This window comes from Cebus imitator, unplaced genomic scaffold (genome assembly GCF_001604975.1).
Source record: "Cebus imitator isolate Cc_AM_T3 unplaced genomic scaffold, Cebus_imitator-1.0 Scaffold178, whole genome shotgun sequence".
Classification (NCBI taxonomy): domain Eukaryota; kingdom Metazoa; phylum Chordata; class Mammalia; order Primates; family Cebidae; genus Cebus; species Cebus imitator.
The window spans coordinates 2250157-2271637 of record NW_016107493.1 but is presented as its reverse complement, the minus strand read 5'-3'; the positions used below and the strand labels follow the sequence as shown (position 1 = coordinate 2271637).

At 39.2% G+C, this 21481-nt stretch overlaps 1 protein-coding gene across 1 annotated transcript in view; it reads left to right on the top strand.

Annotated features, from left to right (window-relative positions):
- Window positions 1-21481, top strand: part of FTCDNL1 (formiminotransferase cyclodeaminase N-terminal like) — a 36788-nt gene that overhangs the window by 5993 nt on the left and 9314 nt on the right.

Sequence of the window (21481 nt, the reverse complement as noted above, 5' to 3'; positions counted from 1 at the left end):
TTCAATGAAAATATAATTAGTGGATAAGACCGAAACTAAAATAAGTATTTATGCTTTAAAATATTTATGTGGAAAAAAAATTATGTGGCCAGGCACAGTGGCTCACACCTATAGTCTCCGTGCTTTGGGAGGCCAAGGTGGGAGGATTCCTTGATAGCAAGACCCAGTCTCTAAAAAGGAAACATAAAACAATTATGTCTGTGTATCTATTTTAATATAATTATTCATAAGGCATTCTGAAAATAAGGAATTTGATTCAATTAATTGGAGAAAATTGAAAAAATTTAACCAGTTGTAAAAAAATAATCAAATAGTATAAGACCAACAAATCTTATATAATTCTCCCTCTTTGAGGAGGAAAAAGCTGTAAGAAATATGAAGTTTTATGAGTGTTGGGAGGTGGGGTGAGGGGAAAGATTGGATTTTATGTTTTTCATTATTTTGGACAAAAAATAAATCTATACAGTTTACAAAAGAAAAGCATCTAGTGGAGCACCAAAATCATAGCTTTTTCTTTAGATGCAGTTGAAAGCTTAATGATTGTTTTTCACAATTTTGCATTTTTAGGCAGTTCTGTTCTGGCTGCCTGCCTAGAGGCCTTCCAGGCTATTGTTAGGGAATTTTAAGAAGGAATCCATCCTTGCCTGGGAGCAGTGGACCTGATTCCAGTTTACCTTCTCTCTGGTGTCACAGTGGAAGAGTGTGGAGTGGTAGCCAGATGTAAGAGAAAGTGTGGGCTTATATGTTCTTGCTTACTGGAAACCACTGTTACAAACCGAAATAGCTTGTGAAAATCTAATCACTCCCCAATCCCCTGGGAAAAACTGATTGTGAAAACTATATCAACAATAAGCATTCTTGGGTTGCTGTGGCCCATTCTGTGTTTGTGACTCCTCCACTTCCTACCCCATGACATTATGGAATACTAAATGCTGTGGGATATGGCAAAAAAGAAAAATCAATAATTTTATCCCTTACAAATTCACAATAGATCATGAGGAAACAATAGTAGTTTCTAGTAAGTCCTTTAGACTCTTCAGGGCAGAACAATGGTATGTTTTGCCTATCTGTGTCGTATTTTCTTGAGCAAGGGTAATGATGAGGTTGAAAAACCACTTATATGTTAACTTTTACCCCTTTTTCCTCTGACTTTTTTTTTTTTCTTTTTTCCCTGTGTACAACCCTCTCTAAGATTTTCTTTAGAGCTGAACTGTCACTTGCATGATTTCAGCCCCAGGGGTAAGGTTCGTTTGGAAAATTTGAGCTATATCACTTGAGGTGTTGTTGAATTAGGCAAATTTGGGGAAAAGAAAGACCTTTTGCCTGGACTGTCTAACTGTACCATGGTTAATTACAAGATACAGAGGCTTATAATCTTTGGGGAAAAATCTGCCTTAGGATAATTGCATTCTTTTCTGTATGACCTCAGAAATCCTTCTATGATGTTGCTTCATTTTTAATTAATGGTGAATTGTCTAACATTTGGGATGTAGATTTGGACTTTAGCTGAGCTACATCAAGCACCAGATAGGAAATGAGACTTGCTTCTAGAGGACTACCTCACTACTTATGCTGCATTTTTATGTGATCTGACAGTTGAAAGGCTATTTCCAAGGGAATCTTGGCCCTAGATTCGCTTGACATTATCCAAGAAAGAGTTAAAATTCAGCAAGGGGGAAAATATGTTCCACACAAAAATGAAGAGTTTAGAATTGTCCAGACCAGAATAATGATTCTAATTGTCTTCAAAACAATTATGGACAATTACATTAAATCTCAAATTAGCTAGTACATGAAGTTCTTCATTACATCAGTACCGGTCCACCCCAGATGTTCGTCCTGCATAGGAGACAGTTGAGAATCAGTGAGTCTGGACACAGGATTTCTCCCTTCCCTTGCCCTTTGCTTCATTGGCAGCTACTGTACCTCATGATTTAAACATGGACATTTCTAATTAAATGAGAGCTCAGCTGCATTCTTGAACTAATTTATAACATTTGATTTGAAATGTAATAGCTTCAATCTTCATCTGATTAGAAACGGTCCTATACTGTACATGGTTACTATTTTGATGCTCCAACATGCAGTTTTTATTTTTACATTCCTTTTTCTACACAGCTGTTCATCTAATATCATCCAAATTTTTAAAAGTTTTTTTTTTTTTTTTTTTTTTGTAACAGCATGCCCAGGCATTATTATGAGGCAGAAATATTCACATTCTACGATCCTGCTGTTCTCAGAACAGTGAAAGGATGTTTTTTCCTAAAATAAGACTTTCCCAGGGAAGCCAGCTTTAAGATAATAATCAGCTAACTTTCTCTGGACAAAGGGCAATGAATAGCATCCCAGTGACATAAAAGAGTTGATACCAATATGTGTAATTTATGTATACTTTGTATGCAAAAATGCTGAATAATATATTTCAGAACTTTTTAATATCAGCTGTAAGTTTGCTTATAGCTTCAGGAAGAGGTTCTTAAGGTGGATTCAAAGTTAGTATTCAGGGAATTTATAAATAACTGTAACAATTTTTGCAAGTTTTTATGTATGCTCATTGTGTATATATACATAGAGACATACACTCACACATAATTTTGCGTACCATTTTAGTTTGAGGACTTTTAGAATAAAGGGAACAGTGATGCAGAGGCCCAGAGGTGAGGGCAGCTTGAACTTGAGCACCTGCAAAGGATTTCAGTATGGCTGCATGGAACTTAAAGGTGCGGTGCGATGGGAAAGGTGTCCCTGGGAATGTTATGAAATGAGGCTCAAGAGGTAATCAGAGGCCATTATTATGAAGTTTTAATTTTTAAAATTTTTAAAATTGCTTGGGATGGAGTCTCGCTCTGTCACCCAGGCAGGAGTGCAGTGGTGCAATCTCAGCTAACTGCAACCTCCACCTCCCAGGCTCAAGTGATTCTCATGCCTTAGTCTCTCAAGTAACTGGGAGTACAGGTGTGCACTACTGTAACTGCTTAATTTTTTTTTTGTATTAGAAATGGGGTTTCACCATGTTGGTCAGGCTGGTCTAAAGCTCCTGACCTCAAGCACTCTGCCAGCCTCAGCCTCCCAAAGTGCTGGGATTACAGGCATAAATCACTGCACTTGGCTATATTATGAAGTTTTATATGTAAGGTTGAAAGGTTCAAATCCTGTGCTAAAAGCAGTGGTAACCAGTATTTTAAGCAAGAAAATTCTATGATAGGCTTTCAGTTTTAGAAAGATCACTATGTCTGCATGGTAGAGAATGGACAGGAAGCAGGCTGACCGGTTTGGAAGGATGATAGTGGCCTAAGAGAATAGAGAATGGACAGATTCCGTGGGATCTTACAGGTGAGCGACAGAGCAGTGGTGTGACAATGTCATAATTTAAAATGACAGAAGAAAGGGGATATGGGGGAAAAGAGCATGAATACATTTTTTTTTACATGCTGTCATTTGACAGTTAGTTATACAGTTCGGAGCTCAGGTAAGATGTAGATCTAATCCATATTTATTTAAAGCTTATAGGTTTTCCCCCAATATTTTGGATATTGGTTTTCATTTGTTGTTGTTTTTGTTTATTTGTTTGTTTTGGGACAGAGTCTTGCTATGTCACCCAGGCTGGAGTGCATTGCATGGTCTTGGCTCACTGCAACCCTCACCTCTCAGGTTCAAGTGATTCTCCTGCCTCAACCTCCCCAGTAGCTGGAGTTACAGGTGTGAGCCACCATGCCCAGCTGGTTTTCATCTTCTGTAAAAACTCACAGTTGATTTATTAGGCTACATCTCATTTTTATCAGTATTAGGACTCTACATTTTTTTTTCTTTTGAGACAGTGTCTCGCAGTGTTGCTCAGGCCGGAGTGCAGTGGCATGATCTTGGCTCACTGCAACCTCTGCCTCTCTGGTTCAAGCAATCCTCCCACCTCAGCCTCCCGAGTAGCTGTGACCACAGGTGCATACTACCACACCTGGCTCATTTTTGTATTTTTTTTGTAGAGACAGGGTCTTGTCATGTTGCCCAGGTAAGTCTTGAATTCTTGGGCTCAAATGATCCTCCTGCTTCAGCCTCTCAAGTGCTGGGATTACAGGCATGAGCCACTGCACCCAGCTAGGTTTCTAAAATCTTTCCTTTCCTTATTCTCTCTCTCTCTTTTTTCTTCCTTCCTTCCCTCCCTTTCTTTATTTTTGTTTTTATCCAAATGATAGAGGCATGTAGCTAAAAATCACATACTGTACAGGGTTTATTAAAAAAAATTCTAAGTACCTGTCTAACCCCCTTTACTTTCCACCATACACACACTTCAATTTCCTTCTCCTCAGAGCCAGCCACATACTTTCCACTTTTTTACCTTATTATTTAGGATTTAACTCTAGATATCAAAATATCACACTTACACTGGTACATCATGGTATTTCTGTTTTAGGCATTATCTATTGACTTCTCACTGCAGAAGATGAAAATTTAGCTTCCCCTTACCCCACCTCTCATCTCTAACACACACACACACACACACACACACACACACACACACACACACACACTCTTCCAATCTTCTATCCTCTCGATATGTTTATATCAAAATTTGGGTCAATAGTTAGTGGTTACATTATTATAACTATGTAAACTTTGTTCACAATGAATCATTTAGAACATCATTATTATTTTACCTATTCTGCATAACTTTCTTTTTGCTAGAGTTGGTCATTATCTTTTGGATAATTTGTTTGCTTAGTGTTTTATATAGTTACCACTGGTTTAGCTCCGAATTCTCTGTCAATAGTTACATCTCTCCATGCATTCTGATAGAACACTTGATGCATTCATTGAGGATTCTATCAATTCCATAATCTTAAAGAAGTATCTTCTGGAATTCTCTGACCTGTTCTAGTTAGGGCCAGCTGCCCTCAGTGTGTTGAGGATAACTCTCTTCGTGGGATCTCCTTTGGCCATCATCTGAGATTTTCATCCTTCTCCATGTTGGATGCCCTGGTCCTCAACCTGAATCCCATGTCTTCTCTTTCTGTTTTTTTGCTTTCTTGGTTTATGGTGTTGTTTGGGTGGAACACATCCTTTCTATCTTTCTGAAAAAAATGGAGGACATTGTTGACCCTTTGCATGTCAGAAAGTGCCATTATTCTACCTTCACACTGAATTGTTAGTTTAGCTTGCTATAGAATTCCAGGTTAGAAATAACTTTTCTTTAAAGATTTTGTATCATTGAGTTATTGTTTCCACATTGCTATTGAGACTTCTAAAATCATTATGACTCCTTATCTTTTGTAGGTGACCTTTCATTTCTCTCTGGAGGCTTGTGAGGTCTTTGCTTGGTTCCCAGTGTTCTGAAATTTCTTTGAAGTGCCTTTGAATGGGTCTATTTTTATCCATTATGCTGGATAATTGGTGAGTCCCTTTATTCCTTGAAACTGTTGTCCATCAGTCCTGGACAGTTCTTTTGGATTATTCCGTTGATGATTTCTTCCATTTCCTCACTTCTTTCTAAAAGCTCCATTATTTGGAGATAGAATTCTTTTACTGGTCCTTTACATTTACTTTCTTTCTTATTTTCCATCACTCTATTTTTATAATGCTTTCTAGCAAATTTCTTCTATTTCTATCCCAGCTTTCCATAAGTTTTTTATGGCTTCTATATTAATTTCCAAGTGTTTTTATTTACTCTGTAAATGTTCCTTTTATTTTATGTTTCAAGAGAAGATCCTGGTTTTATTTCATGAACGTATCATCAATGGATCATTTCAGTTTCTTCTTCCTGAATAGTATCCTCTTACCTTGACCTCTTCACCCCATTGCTTTTGCCTGTTTTTTTTATTAAGGCTTTCCTTAGATGTCTGATGATGCCTGGTTGACTGCTTCTTCTGTGTGGATGCTAGAAGACTGAATGGACACTCTGAGTATGCAGGTGAGGTTTGTCAGCTGTAGGCTGACATGGCTGGGTCATTTCTTTGGGGAACTCATACTTCAGTATTTTTTTGGTCTTTCCTCAAGTCCCCCACAGAAGGATCTTCCAGTGTCTAGCCTGGAGTGGACACACCACTACCAGTGGTTTAGAAGCTGAGTTGCAGAAAAGGGCTGAAAAAAATCTCAACGTTTAGTTTGTCAATATAAATATTCTTTTAATTCCTCTCTTGTCATCACTCACCCCTGCCCTCAGCTGTGTCAATATTCCCCAGCCCAGGCACCTTGTATTTTACCTCTTGCATATTCTGCTAGGGTGCGGCAGGCAGGTGCCTGTCTGTGTAGAGCAGGGATGGGCTCTGACCACTGCTGAAGCTGACTTCCCACCTGTCTTCTGGTTTTGATCTTCCCCTTTGCTTTCCCTTCCAAAGTGGGGTTGCTGGCTCTGCCCACTGTCGGGCTACCGTGGGATGCCTGAGGCACTTCTCTGCTGCTCTACTTGCTGCCTCGGGTCTGTCGAATCACCTCCCCGTCACACGTTTTCTCTGCAGCTTCCAGTGCGACATCCTCCTCTTTATTTCTGTTTGAGTTAATGCTTGGGAAAAAATTTTCTTTACCATTTTTTTCCTTGAGGTTTTTGGAAGAAATGAAAGTAAACATATGGATCCACATTCTCATGTTTTCCTAGAAGTCCCTACTTCTCTTATTCTTGGTGATTTTAAATCATCTTGGATCTTTCAAGAACAATGCATTCACTCACTTGGAATCATTGGTAAATTTTCAGGAGCATCCTTCTTTGGTATGACTGCTACTCAGTATTGAAGATATTTAGTTTGATTTTCTGGACTTCTGTCAAGTTTCTATAGACAATTTCTCTGTAGGATACTGTGAACCCTAACGCTTCTTGTGTGTGTTCCACGCCTTCCTTACTCCGTGTCCTCATGTGCTGGACCCAATGTCTCTGTAACGTGACCCTGTTGTCTGTTTACACACTGTTGCCTGTCTACACTTTCACAAGAAGGATTGAGTGATGATAGAGGAGAGGGATCAGGGCAGAAGGTTCTTAGGCAAATCCTCCCAATACCTTGACAGTGAAAATAGGCTTACCTAACACGTAGGCTCATAATATTCAACTTTAAGAGTCTAGGCCACAGTTAATGAATTTCATAAATGATATGGAAACTTACTTTTTGTTTCATGTCATTGATCAAATGAAGGTTTGTACAATGCAATATCAACTAAGGTCATTATTTAGAGAGTTGTAAAGATAAATGCTAGCCATGTAACTTACATGAATAAAGAAATAGCTCTGGCATGATTTATGTTGATTTTTTTGATTCAAAAAATATATAAAACATTAAGGACTTTGAACAGAATTATCAGCCTTGTAGATGTTTTTTTCAATTATTCTTATGACTTGGAGAATGTGTGCCATGACACATTCACACAGCATCAACACTCGCATGGTAGTCTTGAGACCCTTTGATTACCTTATTACAGATTGTCAAAACATGGGCTGATCTGGCAAATCAGGAACAACTTTTCACTTTAAGAATTTCTACTCTGATTCTCCAGTTGCTATGGAGATTGTCTCATAAAACAGTGTTGGATTTGGTTGAAATCAGTCAGTTTAGATGCTGGGTTCTGATACAGTTCTCACCACCATCAACACTACCCTCATTGCCACAGCGTAAAAACAATAGTCAATTTTACAAGTGTGTGTAAACATATGTAGGGCATAGCATTTAGTTGGAGAATTACAGGAATACTGCTACCATAGAAAAATCTGATAAAACAAGGGATCGTGCTTTGGAAAGGTACTTAAAATAGTAAGATTGATTTCCAGTGACTTTAGTACATTTTAACTATGAGAAAGAGATACCAGGTTGCTCATAAATGCATATTGGCACAGGCTGAATAAATGCAAGAGGATTCTACCAACCACTGTAAAGCAGAGGTAACTAATGAGGAAGGAAAGACCAAATGGGAGAACTGGGATAAACTAACTTAATTTTCCATGACCAGCAGTTATGGATGAACCCAGCCGTACTTGAAACTTTTTTCTCACTCTTTTCTCTCACTGTGGCTCTGCTACAGCCCGCAGTTCAAGTGAGCAAGCAAGTTAACCCCATCGACAACACTTGACCCATGGAGGACCAGAGCTGGTAAATAAATGCTTGCCTCTTTTGTTCCTGAGATGGACAGTTCTGAGGCCCATCTCAGCAGGATTGAGTCCCAGTTGCTCACAGATTGATAACACATCCTGGTGTTGACTTTTTTCCCTCCCTGTCTCTCTCTTCCTTCCCTCCCTCCCTCCCTCCCTCTCTCTCTCTCTCTCTCTTTCTTTATTTGACGGAGTCTCGCTCTGTCACCCAGACTAGAGTACAGTGGTGCAATCTCAGCTCACTGCAACCTCTGCCTCCCAAGTTCAAGCAATTCTCCTGCCTCAGCCTTCTGAGTAGCTGGGATTACAGGCACACACCACCATGGCTGGCTAATTTTTTGTATTTTTAGTAGAGATGGGGTCTTTCTTTTTTTTTTTTAAACAGGGTCTTGCTTTGTCACCCAGGCTGAGTGCAGTGGCACAATTGTGGCTCACTGTAGCCTTGACCTTCCAGCCTCAAGTGATCCTGCCACCTCAGCCTACCATGTGTACCACCATGCCTGGCTGATTTTTGTATTTTTTGTAGGATGAGGTCTCCCTGTGTTGCCCAAGCTGATATCAAACTCCTGGGCTCAAGGGATCTGCCCAATAGGACTGGCATCCTATCTCAATCTTGATATAAAAGCAATAGGGTTTATTGAAATATTGACAAATGGCTGGGAGTGGTGGCTCATGCCTATAATCCCAGCACTTTGAGAGGTTAAGGCGGGACAATTGCTTGAACCCAGGAGTTCAGGACCAGCCTGGGCAACGTAGGGAGACCTCATCTCTCCAAAAAATAAAAATAAACATTAGCTGGATGTGGTAGTGTGTGCCTGTAGTCTAGTTACTTGGCAGGCTGAGATGAGAGGATCCCTTGAGCCCAGGTTGAAGCTGCAGTGAGCCATGATGTGCCAGTTGTGCTCCAGCCTGGGCAACAAAGTGAGACCCTATCTCAAACACAAAACAAACAAACAAACAAAAAAAAGAAATGTCGACAAGAATAACTGTCTTATAAGAATCTCCTTATTGGAGCAAATAGGCGAGTACATGAAATCCATCCTCCCTGACTGTACACTTCTTGCAATTGTTTCCTAATCTAGAAGCCACAGGTGAGATTTACAGTTAAAAATTGGGAGACCCCCTCCCCAGTCAACCACTTCACCTAGGTAAAAGTCCTCTTAGGATACTCAGTATTAAATCAGGAGTCATTGTAGGAGACATCAAATATTTACCCCTTACTAACAAAGGGAGCCCTGGGGGGCCTCAAAGTTGAGGCCTTTTAGGTTTTCTGATTTTCAGTAGACATCTGTATCACCCAGAGATTGATATTTTATATCATTGCTGATGGTGTTTTAGAGACTGTGTATCTAGTAGGGGTTTATAGCAGGTGACTACATACTAGGCCCTGGTATTTTTAAGCCCAGGCCCCATAAACTTGGAGATGTTTTCCTGAATCCCTTTTTCTTTTATCTTTTCTTCCTGGCTTTTATAGTGGCTTCCAGTGTCAAGGCCACTAGGATTAGAAAGCTCTGAAGAAATGCTATAATGATGCTAGTGACATTGATGGCCTTGTAGATTAAGTGCATAAACCCAGGTCTCTCCACACCCTCATGCACCCACCAGCCCATCCACCTGTTCTCTGTTGGAAGAGTAAGAGTGTGCTTCTTGGGAGACTCAGAGCCTGCAATAACAATGACAACAATGTATGGTTGTAGTATTATGATATTACAGTAATTATAGCATCACTAATTAGTTATCATTATCATTAATATGACTATTAAAATTATATAGATTAATTTATCCTCCAATTTTAATTACCTAAAAATATGTAGTAAGATAGTATTTTGAGATGTTAATTGTTGTCCTTTCTTTCCCCCATAGCCTGTGTGGGACTATCTGAGTTACCTACCTTGAGGGAATTATAGCATTGTTATAGTGAGAATGTGGAAGTAACAGTGCTCATGTTTTATTTGTTTATTTATTTATTTATTTATTTACTTATTTCTTTTAGAGACAAGAACTTGCTCCGTTGCCCAGGCTGGAGTACAGTGGTGTGATCCTAGCTCACTGCAGCCTCGATCTCCTGGGCTCAAGCGATTCTTCTGCTTCAGACCCCTGAACAGCTCCCTTGCAGCCAAATGGCGAGATGGAGTGCCAGCTCGGAGACCACTGAGATGTTATTGCGCACTGTCTGTGGCCAGCAGCCAGGGAGAGGCTTGAGAGCTGAACACACACAAGGAAAGCAAAGCAACTCATGCAAAGCAATTGTTTGCCTTTTTGAGGAGTACCGAATAGGTGGAAGAGCCAAGTTAACTCTTTGTTGCTGTGGGGAGTAGGCTTAATGCTGAAGGCTATTTATACATTGACTGATATGTTCTCCAGCAAAAGAATTCCTGGCCATCCCCAAGACTTTGCCATGACCCATCTGAACTACTCTTTGGGGAACCTTTAGTGTCTCCATAGCCTCTCTGAAAGAGTCAGAGATCCTTAACATGCAGGGAGCAGTATATGGAAGCAAAAGGCCAATACCAGTTCTACCCACTCAGTATGTGTATGTGTGGATTTGCCTGTCAGTCTCTGATCAGCATGAACTAACCAATAACATTACAGCCCACTGTGGTTAGGCAGGGAAGCAAAATGGGAAGTGGGCAGGATAAGAATTTGAAACTGGACACACTGGCTCATGCCTGTAATCCCAGCACTTTGGGAGGTCAAGGCAGGTGGATTGCTTGAGCTCAGGAGTTCCAGACCAGCTTGGGAAACATTTCGTCTTTGCGAAAAATTTTTTAAAAATTACCCAGATGTGGTGGTATATACCTCTAATCTCAGCTACTTGGAAGGTTAAGGTGGGAGGATCGCTTGAGCCTGGGAGGTGAGGCTGCAGTGAGCTGTGACTGGACTCCAGCCTGGAAAACAGAGCAAGACCCTGTCTAAAAAAAAAAGAATCTGGGAGCTGAACAATCTGAGTTCAAATCCTACATCTGCTACTTGCTTGCCAACCGGCTTGAGAAAATTTTTTAATCTCTTCTTTTTCAGTCTCTAAGAGTTTTTGTATCTGTAAAATGGGAGAATATCATCCTGTGAGGATGGTTATGATAACTGATGACTATGTGTAAAGCCCCAGGTCCTCTGCCTCCCACCAGCTATCATTATTTTTAGTGGTTCTCCATTGCCTTGTGGAGGGGGTGCTGAGCAGTTGGAGCCCAGGAGAGTCCCTTTCACCATAAACAGAGTGAATTCCCCTTTTCTGTTTTATGTATAAAGATTCCAAATAAGGTACCTTCTGAGCAAAGGGATGGCACAGCAAGATATTAGAAAATCACTTGAGCAATAGATGTCTGAAGTGCTTTTAGCTCTGGAATTTAAGTTCTATAGCAAACAGCTTCTCCTTTATCAGTCCTTCATTTGCAAAATGATATTCAGTAATCTATTTCAGAGAAATATCATGAAAACAAATGGAGAGGGGTTTGTGAACATCCCAACGGTCTTGGAGTGCCTGTTGTGTTTCCATTTCCTATAGTAAATGCTATTGTGACTTTCAGAGAAGCATAATAAAGTACCTTCCCCCACAAAACTGAGGCCATGAAATCTGTGTATAAAGCCATTAGAGAGTACCATAGGACACAATAAAATGAGTTATAGAGTACAGTATAAGTTAAATATGTTAGGTCACTCAGGACAGTATAATTCTTTAAATGATTAATATCACGTCTGCACAAAGTGGTAAATATATCAGCATATGCCCTACAAAGGAATAATAAGCTTCTTTATACATATCTATATGAAACTATATGTTATATGCAAGGAAATAACAACCTTCTTGGATTACTGGTTATGAAATACATATGTAAAATATCCCCCAAACTCCTGATATACTATATACTTTCATGAATACCTATAACTGTATCTCCATGAAACTGTGTGGTATTTTAAGAGTTTGAGGGCACATTATTTTTCTGTTTGTAATGAGGAAAGTAGATAGGTCCAATTTTTTCACCTATAGCTGGAAAACAGACCTGGACACATTAAGAAACTCACTTGTAGTTTTTTTTTTATCAAGATGGTAACAGAACTAAGAATTCTCACAACTGTTTATTTATTAGACTTTGACTGATTTTTTTTTTTTTTTTTTTGAGATGGAGTTTCTCTCTTGTTGCGCAGGCTGGAGTGCAATGGTGCAATCTCAGCTCAATGCAACTTTTGCCTCCTGGGTTCAAGCAATTCTCTTGCCTCAGCCTCCCCAGTATCTGGGATTACAAGTGCCTGCCACCATGCCCAGCTAATTTTTGTATTTTTGGTAGAGATGGGGTTTCACCACATTGGCCAGGCTGGTCTCAAACTCCTGACCTCAGGTGATCCACCTGCTTCAGCCTCCAAAAGTGCTGGGATTATAGGTGTGAGCCACGACACCTGGCCAACCTTGCCTGATTTTTTAAAATTAATTCTCTGTTTCAAAATTTTGAATACTACAGTTAAGATTAAAATTCACCTCTGATCACTGCTGTCATTCCTGGTTCTCTGAATGTTTCTCTGCCAAGTTATAGTAAGAATATAGCATGCCCCAAATCCAGAATTTTCTACATGCTTTACTTATATACACGTATATACCAATAAATCCAATATAATATTGCTTGTATATGTTTGTATTAGAAATGCTCTTATACTATAATTTTTTCATTCAGCAAGATAGGTTAGAAATATATCCACAGTATTACATTCTATTTCCTTCAGTTCTATTTCATTCTAACTGCTTTGTAATTATCATAGTATGAATGTAACACATTTTGTCCATTCTCCTGTTTGTGGATGTTCAGATTGTTTCCTGTTTTTCCTAATGCAAATAATGCAGTGATGAACATTCCTGGATAGTCTCTCTTGTGCACAGGTGCAAGACTTTCCTAGAGCAAATACAAAGGAATGGAATTGTTAGGTTAAAATATTTAAAAATGTCTTTTCCACATTAATTTTACATGAAAATCCATTAAGTGCTTTTCCTGACCTCTTTTCCATAATAGATAAATTTTTTCTTTGCATTTTATTTTTTACTGTTATGCCAATAATAAACTGACACTCAGAGATGCAAGTGAAATTACTTTTCTTAGCAAGGCCTGTTCATTTGGAAGCATAGATGTTGTTATCAGCCTATCGTGGCTTGTAAGATTGTCCTTTTGAAGTGAAACATGATGGAATAAACAGTAGCATCTAGTGATGTGCAGTGGAGTTTTGTTTCTTCCCTTAAACTGTTTTCTGCTACCTCAAGAAAAAACAGGCAACAGAATGTGTCAGTCGAAATGCAATTTAGGAATTGCACTTGATCTCATTTTTCAGCCTGATGTTTCTGCTCTTTCATCATAAAGATCAGCTGCGTTTTATTTTTTTTCAGTCCCTTAGAATAACATCCAGTTCTAGTCAGCATGTTTAATGTGCTTCTCAATGATGTTCTAGCACAATAAATTTTTGTATCTCGTGCATGTGTACATATGGTAAAAATTTCTTCAAGTTCTAGCCATGTGGGGGAGGAATATTGCGGTCGCTTTGTTAATGCAGTGTTTGTGTTGGAGCGGTTAGGGCCCCGCGCTTTAACTCTCAGCACTGGGCGTAATGAGACGGCTTTGATGGTGGTGTAAGAGTCTAGTGGGATGGTCACAGCTTCACACTTCAAAGCCGAGCATATGGGACGAATACTGGTTAGCTTTGTACTCTTTGGGGATGGTTAGGAGACAATTCTTAACAGCTCTGTTTAATGAAGACATTGGAAAAGAAATGTTCTATCTTTAAAATAATTTTGAATTGCAAAGAGAGAAATTTCCACCACCCCCCTTTCATAGACTAAACTAAGAATAATTTTTCCTAGTCTGCACTTAATTAGAGGCAGTGCAGCATCACACTGCTATACTGTATTTTCAAATGCCACTCTTTTTATACATACTGTAGCAAGATTAATCGGCCAGTTTTAGTTTATGTGCATGAGTTTAGGCAAAAACTTTTAGGGCTATCTGTTTTATCATCTGAAATTTTTATGACTTCTGGTAGAGAATTTTACCACCTTCTCATTAAAAAATATGTAAGTAAAAATCAACTAAATAAAAAAAACTTGACTGTATTAAGAGCTATACTAAAACTAGAGAATGGTTGTAAGATTTTAAGTCTAGCACCCAGTTTAATTTTTAGATTTTGTGCTTTTTTTTTTTTTTTCCTAGCTTGATTTGAGTCTCAGGTGATAGGGGTTGGAAAATGCTCTTTTGACTGGTTTGTGCTTAGGGAAAGGTTTGATATTCTTTTGAGTATCACTTGGATCCAGGTTTAAGAATAATAATGAACCATGCATTTATGTAGTAGGTTACAGAAAAGATAATTTAACTTTTCCTAGAGGAAAGGGAATGACAGGCTTGAGGTCTTTTTTCTAAGCTGTGCATTTTGGCTGGCATCAGAAATATAACAAAATGAATGAATTACATTTCTTGAGCTGCTGAAATGCAGTTCTGTTTAACAATTCAATTTCAAGTCCATTTATATCAGTAGTCCTAAATTGCTCCTGAAAGAAAGAAAAGCAGAAGGGAAAAGAATGATATTAAATACCACTGTAGACAGGTACATTTAATTAAGCAGATTCTTAAGTCCTGTCTTCATGTACTACTTTTACTGTTGGATATTCTTAATAAAACACTACATTTCAGCCACAATTATGTGTGTTATAGGCTTAGAAAAGATATTTGTTACGAATATGAAGCTTAAACTTCTCACTGCACTGAGAAACATTTAATTGTGTCGATTCTCCTGCAAATGGAAACCTAACCAAACTCACAGAAGTCTCTAAAGTTATGCCTGAAAAGAAAGTGCTAGATATTCATCTATAGAAATGACTAAAAATTATTTTTTAGCAAATAAGATCAGCCAAACATGAAGATTAAAATATATACATTTCAAAAAGCATTTCAGTATTTCCTTTAATCAGCCTTTTAAGAATATGACCAGAGAAAATGGAAAGGGCAGAACCACTGACAACAATGGTGGGAAAAGCTTCTTAAAATGAAAAAAAAAAATCTAAAAAAATTGGTCTTTTAATAAAGAGTGATTTTTGGAAGCTGCAGTTTTGTTTTGCCTCTTTTAAAACTGCATTATACTCTTTCTGAACAGGTGTTTCAGATATATGCCTTGTCTCACAAAGCTGATCAGCATGGATATCCCACAGGTACATGTGGTTTTGACTGCTGTGGATATGACCACTATTCTAAGGACAGAGCGTAAAACGTTAACACAACAGTGGAAAATTGACCCCATGTCTTCTCACTGGAAATACAGTATGTTCTCCCTGGTGTTGAACTGTGTTCTCATTTTGTTAGCAGAGTGACTACTCCCATTTGTAAGTTTAGAATGGACACTGATATTCCAGGTTTGCAGCACCAACGTCAGCAAAGTGCTTAGGAAGCAGAGTCAGTTCATTCAATTTAATAAGCCTTTATTGAGTAACTAGAAGGCACAGCCTTTTGGGATTTTAAAACCCAAAATGGAAAACAAAGCAAAAGCTCAAGATTAACTCTTTAATACAAGTCTGTTAGATTTGATGCTATCAGTAAAAGCAAACACAAGCTGTAGAATATTCTAACACAAGAAGGGGAGAAATGAATTCTGGGGGAGGGAGGGCACAAATATGAAGCGGGCTAATTCAGGAGTTTGGGTTTCTTGGGACTCATTCACAAGGCTAGAAGTCCCTGCTTTGGAAATGTTTGGTTCCACTGCAGAGGGAAGTGGAACAAGCAGCTAAGAGAGCTACAGTGAGCAGTGGCTTTACAGCAAATCTGCACAAAACTGTTGCTTTAAACGATAATGCCGCTTACTTGAAAACTGGTGAGACATTTTCCACAGACTTGAGCTTGAAGTGTTCAGAATTATTATCTTCTTTAAGAGGTCTATTGGATTTGCTTGATGTGGACATTTGAAGTTACAGAGGATAATTTTTATGCAGATTAATTGAGAAAACCAAAATATAAAATTAAAACTAGCTCTTTTGAATATACAATTTATATCACAAATAAATTAGCTTGGTAAGTAATTCTCTGACTAAATATGAGACATTTCTTTGAAATACAGGCTGTCTAAATTTGTTTTCCAACAAAACTACAAATACCTACTTACTATAGGCCCTTGGGCTGCAGTCATTAGAAACACAAATGTTGTTTCCTTGAGTATGAAAAAGGTGTTGTACTATCTTTATTACTAAATATTATTTTGGCCTTGGTTGTCTCTTCATTGTAATGAGAATAATATTTCATTTGCTTGCTTCATTAGAGAACAAAAATCAAGCTTGATTTCTTCCATGATGAATTTATGTAGCTGACATAATGGTAGAGGAGTTGTTAAAATATAGAGGCATTTCTAGTAAGTAGGAACATGCCAGTCTAGGAGAGTATTCAGAACTCAGAATTCAAAACAGTGGCTTAGTCTTGCAAAAGGGAAAGAAGCTAGTATTTATTGAGTTATACTCTGTACCAGGCACTGAGCTACGTGGTTTTCTTAATTTATCCAATCTCTATCCATCCTATGGGTTAGTTTCTTTATTCTTTTTTTTTGCCTTTGCTTTCTGTTATTTTTTCCCTGCTTGCATCTCCTTTGTTTTCTTTTGTTTTTACTAAATAATTTTAAGGCAAATTCCAAAGATCATGTCACTTCACCCCTTCATGATTAACATACGTCTTTAAGCAATTCAAATATTTTCTTACCCAACTATAATGCCATTATCACACCCAACAAAATGATAATTTGATGATACCATCTAACACCCAGTGCATAAGTCAGGCAAATATCTCTTTACAGGGGCCTGTTTGAATCTAGATTTAACATGGTTTACACGTCATACTGATTGTTGTATCTCTGATCTTGACCAGTCTCCCTGTCCCCCACAACCCCCAGTTTTTTCCCTGCCATTTACTTGCTGCAGAATCTGGGTCAGTTATCCTATGGAATTTCCACATTCTGGACCTGTTTGCTTCTTTATGGTGTCATTTCATTTGTATCTTTATCACTCACGTTTCCTACAAACTCTGTTAGCTCTGGAGGTCTGATTAGTTTGAAGTTTAATTTTTTGGCAGGAATTCTTCAAAGGTGGGCTGTGTGCTTCTCACTGTATCACACCAGGGGGCTGCCGTGCCTCGGTGTCTCACTTCTGGTGATGCAAACACCAACTGCCTTTGTCTGACATTGTGAAGTTCCTAACTGACTTCTTGGGAGAGTTTCATCCATTCAGAATCTTTGCCTAAATTAATCATACTTTTAGGTGTTGCAAAATTGTGATTTTCTAATTCTGTCATCACTTACACATTTATTAGTTGGATTTTTTTCTATTAAATTTTTTTTTCTCATCAGTTTGGACTATCTGGCTACCCTCAAATATTGTTCATGCAGGAAGGGAAAGAGAAATGCTTATTATCATTATTATTATCTTTTTTTGAGATAGAGTCTTGCTCTGTCACCCAGGCTGGACTGTAGTGGCACAATGTTGGCTCACTGCAACTTCCACCTCCTGTATTCAAATGATTCTCCTGCCACAGCCTCCCAAGTAGCTGGGATTACAGGTGTGTGCCACCACGCCCAGGTAATTTTTGTATTTTTAGTAGAAAGGGGGTTTCACCATGTTGGCCAGGCTGGTCTTGAACTCCTGACCTCAAGTGATCCACCTGCCTCAGCCTCCCAAAGTGCTGGTATTACAGGCATGAGCCACCACGCCCGACCTATTTTTTTTTTTTTTTTTGACTGAAAAGTTTCTAGATAAGAAATTGGTGATTTAGAGAAAGTTTTTTTTTTTTTTCTTTTCCATTTTACAGATAGAGAGGTTGAGACTCAGATATGTAAAGTAAATTGTTCAAGATCCCAAATAGCTATTAAGGAGCAGAAATGCCATTCAATCCTTTGCTTTCTGGCCTTAAAGGCACACATTGTTTCCACTAAATTAAGATGTACCCCTGCCCTTGAATCTCCAACTGCAGACAGCTGGGGGTTGCTACCACAAATATCTCTTAATGCTTTGCCCTTTAGGAACCAGATTAAAGACTCTCCTTTATAGGCATTATGCCTATATAAACTTAGGCAATGCTTCAGAACTGTAGCTCCAAGGGGAGATGCTGGCCTGGGTAGGCAAAGAGCTAGGCAAGGCTAGGAAACATGTCATAGTGTTTAGTAGGACAGGTTTTTGGGCATCACAGTTTGTGCTTTTAGGCTACTGTAGCAGCCAAAGTGTGAGTTACCCTAAGTTACGGCTGGAGCACATACATGTGACCAGAACAATTTGGAGAGCTGTCAGAATTTAGTTCTAACCTTTCCTAAATATTCTCCCATTTCTCATGCTGCCTTCTCAACTATTGTAGAATTGAAGGGAGAATTTAGCTCACTGCCTGTGTTAGTCCATTTTGCATTGCTGTGAATGAATACTTGAGACCAGGTGATCTATAGAGAAGAGGTTTCTTTGGCTCACGGTTCTGCAGGCCGTATAAGTATGACACTAGCATCTACAAGACTCCTGGTAAATCTACAGGAAGCTTTTACATAGCAGTAAGGCAAAGGGAGAACAGATGTGTCACATGGTGAGAGAGAGAGCAAGAGAGATGCTGGCTTCTTAAACAACCAGCTCTTGTGAAGTAAGAACTCACTCATTACTATGGAAGGGCACCAAGCCACTCAAGAAGGATCTGCCGCTGTGACTTAAACTCCTCCCATCAGGCCCCACCTCCAACACTGGGGATCCCATTTCAACATGAGATTCAGAAGGAACAAACATCCTAACTGTATCACTACCTAAACATTATTTTGCAATTCCTTCAGTTGACTGTGTCCCTGGCATCTAGCCCTGCCCCATCCCAGGAGCTATTGCCCTTTAGTACTGGCTTACTTTGATCACTCTGACTTGAAGGCATTGCATTTTTTACAAATTAAAGGTTGTGGCAACCCTGCATCAAGTGAGTCCATTGGCACCATGTTTCCAACAGCATGTGTTCACTTCGTGTCTCTGTCACATTTTGGTAATTTTTGTAATATTGCAAACCTTTTTATTGCTGTATCTTTTTTTTTTTTTTAGACAAGTTTTTGCTGTGTCACCCAGGCTAGAGTGCAGTGGCATGATGATGGCTCATTGCAGCCTTGACCTCCCAGGCTAAAGCGATCCTCTCACGTCAGCCTCCCAATTAGCTGGCAGCATGGGTGTGTGCCACCATGCCTGGCTAATTTTTGTATTTCTTGTAAAGACAGGGTTTCACCATGTTGCCCAGGCTAGTCTCTAATGCCTGAGCTCAGGCAGTCTGCCTGCCTCAGTCTCCCAAAGTGCTGGGATTACAGACATGAGCCACTGTGCCCAGCCACTATTATATCTCTTATGGTGATCTGCAATCAGTCATCTTTGAGGTTTGGGGTACCACGAACCACAACCATATGGGACAGAGAACTTAAAACTGATAAATGTTGTGTGTTCCGACTGCTCCATCGACTGGCTGTTCCTCCATTTCTCTTCCTTTCCTTAGGACTCCCTATTTACTGAGACACAATAGTATTGAAATTAGGCCAATCACTAACCCAACAATGGCTTTTAAGTGTTCAAGTGAAAGGAAGAGTCTCACATCTTTTATTTTAAAGAAAAAGCTAGAAATGATTAAACTTAGTGGAGAAGGCATGTTGAAAGCTGAGATAGTAAATAGCTAGGCCTCTTGTGCCAGTTAACCAAGTTGTGGTGCAAAGGATAAGTTCTTGAAGGAAAATAAAAGTGCTACTACAGTAAACACATGAATGATAAGAAAGCAACACAGCTTTACTGCTGATATGAAGAAAGTTTTAGTGGTCTGGATCGAAGATCAAACCAGCCACAACATTCCCTTAAGCCAAAGCCTAATCCAAAGAAAGGCTCTAACTCTTCCTCTATTCTGTGAAGGGTGAGAGAGCTGATGAAGCTACAGAGGAAAAGTTGGTTCATGAGGTTGAAGGAAAGAAGCTCTCTCCATGACATAAAAATGGAAGGTAAAGCAGCAAGTGCTGATGTAGAAGCTGCAGCAAGTTGTCCAGGAGCCTGGCGTCTGTAGCTAAGATAAAGGATGAAGGTGGGCTGGCTGCAGTGGTTCATGCCTGTCATCCCAGCACTTTGGAAAACCAAGATGGGAGGATTGCTTGAGCCCAGGAGTTCAAGACCAGCCTGGGATACATAGTGAGACTCTGTCTCTACAAAATTTTTTTTTGAAAAGGATGAAGGTGGCTGCACTATACAGATTTTCAGTGTTGATGAAACAGCATTCTGTTGGAAGAAGAGGCCATCTAGGACTTTCATAGCTAGAGAGAAGTCAATGCCTGGCTTCAAAGAACAGGCTGATTCTCTTGTTAGGGGTGAGTGCAACTGATGACCTTAAGTTGAAACCAATGCTTATTGATCTTTCTGAAAATCCAGTGGTCTTTAGAAATTATGCTAAATCTACTCTGCCTGTGCTCTATAAATGCAACAACAAATCCTGGATGACAGCACATCTGTTTACAGCATGGTTTGCTGAGTATCTTAAGTCCACTGTTGATACCTGCTGCTCAGAAAAAAACATTCCTTTCAAAATATTCCTGCCCATTGACAATGCACCTTGTCACCCAAGAGCTCTGATGGAGATGTACAAGGAGATTAATATTGTTTTCATGCCTGCTAACATAACATCCATTCTGCAGCCCACGGATCAAGGAGTAATTTTGAATTTCACATCTTATTATTTAGGAAATGCATTTTGTAAGTTATGGATAGATAATGGTTCCTCTGATGGATCTGGAAAAAGTAAATTGAAAACCTTGTGGAAAGGATTTACCATTCTAGATGCCGTTAAGAACATTCCTGATTCTTGGGAGGAAGTCAAAGTATCAACAATAACAGGAGTTTGGAAGAAGTTGATTCCAACCCTCCTGGGTGACTTTAAGAAGTTTAAGACTTTAGTGGAGCAAGTCACTGCAGATGTGGTAGAAACAGTAAGAAAACTAAAATTAGAAGTGAAACCTGAAGATGTGACTGAATTGCTGAAATCTCATAATAAAACTTGAATGGGGCTTAGTATGGTGGCTCACATCTGTAATCCCAGCACTTTAGGAAGCTGCAGCTGGTGGATCACTTGAGAGACCAGGAGTTCAAGACCAAACTGGCCAACATAGTGAAACCCCATCTCTGCTAAAAATACAAAAATTAGCCAGGAGTGGTGGCGCACACCTGTAATCCCAGCTACTTGAGAGGCTGAGGCATGAGAATCACTTGAACCTAGGAGGCAGAAGTTGCAGTGAGCCAAGATCATGCCAGAGCACTCCAGCCTGGGTGACAGAGCAAGACTCTGTCTCCAAAACAAACAAACCAAAAACACACAAACAAACAAACAAACAAACAAACAAAAAAACTACAACAACTAGAATGGATGAGGAGTTGCTTCTTATGGATGAAGCAAC